The following is a 2,253-nucleotide window of genomic DNA, read 5'->3' on the forward strand; positions in this document are numbered from 1 at the left end:
AACTCGGAACTCGGAGAGGCGCCGGAAGAAGGAGCCCGCCAAGAAGACGGTGGGGCGCCCGGGGCCGCGGGCCGGGGTCCCTACCGGGGAGGCCGGGTGAGGGAGGGCGGACTTGCCCGCGGAGGTTACCCTGGGGTTCTTTTCGGCGACATTGTCCCGGACCAGGTGGGGTTAGTAAGCGTGAGGCCCTGGAGAGTTTCGATTTTTAACTCGGAGAGGCGCCGGAAGAAGGAGCCCGCCAAGAAGACGGTGGGGCGCCCGGGGCCGCGGGCCGGGGTCCCTACCGGGGAGGCCGGGTGAGGGAGGGCGGACTTGCCCGCGGAGGTTACCCTGGGGTTCTTTTCGGCGACATTGTCCCGGACCAGGTGGGGTTAGTAAGCGTGAGGCCCTGGAGAGTTTCGATTTTTTAAAAGGCAAACAGTAGAAATTGTGTAGATGACTTTACAGAGCCCATTAGACAACAGTCAGCTGTGGGAATGTATCTCAGTGTGAAGGCCCTGGGTTCAGTCCCCAGTGTGGGGTGGGGTGGGGGTCAGCAGCATTTGGCATCAGGGGTTCCAGGACTGGGGCCACTTCAGGTCTCTCTTTACCTAGGTGACCGTGGCCCATGTGCAGAACGTGTTATTCTTGTTTATAGGCACATTCCTCCTTCCTCATCTCCTGCCCCCCTTGGGGTGAGGGTTGGTAACGCGCTAAGTTCCTATGAGAGTCTGTGTCCCACAGAAGGTCAGGAGCCACTGCTGTTTACAAGGGACAGCGAACTTCCTCTTTTCTTCCTTGACATTTTATTGAGTGTTAACGGTGTACTGTGCCGTCAATGTGTGAAGGAAATCCTCTGGTCCCTCCCCAGTTCCTTGCTTCTCTTGTTGGCCATGCTTGCTCTCCCTCTAAATGCTGAATGCTGCCCACTCTATCCTTCATTGTAAACTCTGGACCTCAGCAGCATAGTGGGGACAGTCACAGGTGCTCACGGTGTTGTGCCAAAGTGCTCTGACCCCACACCTTGGAGACTGCTGTCCATGCAGGTGTCTCTGGCCCCTGCTCTAACTTTGTCTCCTCACATTTTGTTTTCCATGAATCCAAGCTGGATATTTCTTTTAGTGTGCAGTGTGGAAGAAGAAATATAAACAGAAAAATGAATTGACGTTATTTTTAGCCCCTCCAAAACAAAGGTCCTTTATTCTTTAAATAGGAAAATGCAAAGATTAGGGTAGTGTGAGTAAAGAAAAACTCCTGGGTGATACTGGGGTGGTGGTAGACCATTCACACATGCTGTTGTACAGCTGTGATTATTCTTCAGAGGGCATAGAGAGTGCCTCTGTGGCAAGTGTCGTTCTGTCCGGGGTATCCTGGCTTCAGCCCCTGCAGATCTAATGGAATGTCCTCCAAGACAGGGTGTCCCTGGCTCTGAACAGGTTGTGGACTCTGCCCAGTGGACTGTTTATTGTGTTGGTTGATCTCTTTAAGCACATTGTGTTTAACAGTGGGCTCTTTCTGCTTTTCTTCAGAATGATTTTCCAACCAGGATGTCCCTTGTGGTCTGATGCTTTTGAGAAATCTCTCTGGCTAATCAGAAATCAGATGCAGACTGCAGGGACAGGACACAAACCCAAAAGCCAGCAGGCCAGGACTCTCTTTGGCCACCACCTTGGAAGATTTGCTGATCTCTCCTTTGGCAAGGCATAGGAGGCAGCCTCAAAGGGAGGCTGATTACAAACCTCAGTGCTCATCTCACTAGTTTGAAAAACTTACCATGAAAATGATGACAGGAGAGAACAGCCTGCCCACAGTTTACGCTGTCCAACCTCCTTCCTTGGCAGAACTGGGATTTCGCTTCCAGTTCTGAAAGAGTTAACTCTGGACCACTGATCCCTGGAAATTATCTATGCCTACAGTATGTCTCTCTTCGTTACTTGGAGACAGAAGAATTCATTACTGTGATTAGGTGAAGGCCCACTGCTGACAGGAGGAGCACTTCAAGGCAGAACACACCTTTTATCCCCATCACTTCCTGGGCACTAGTCAGTGACTGTGGTTACACTCAAGTCAGAAAGCCTTTGGTGCATTCAGCAGTGGCGACCTCCTGGACAATCACAGAAACGACTGCAGTCTGCTGTTCTGAATCGCAGCTCTTGAGTGGCTGGGACAAAGCAAGAAAATACCATTTTGAGAAGCGGTCTGAGCAGTATCCCTTTTCTATTCTGAGGATGTAAACTGCTTTTCCCTTCCTGCAATACATGTCAACATCTGAGT

This window comes from Fukomys damarensis, unplaced genomic scaffold (genome assembly GCF_012274545.1).
Source record: "Fukomys damarensis isolate Sample0158 unplaced genomic scaffold, DMR_v1.0_HiC HiC_scaffold_19, whole genome shotgun sequence".
Lineage (NCBI taxonomy): Eukaryota > Metazoa > Chordata > Mammalia > Rodentia > Bathyergidae > Fukomys > Fukomys damarensis.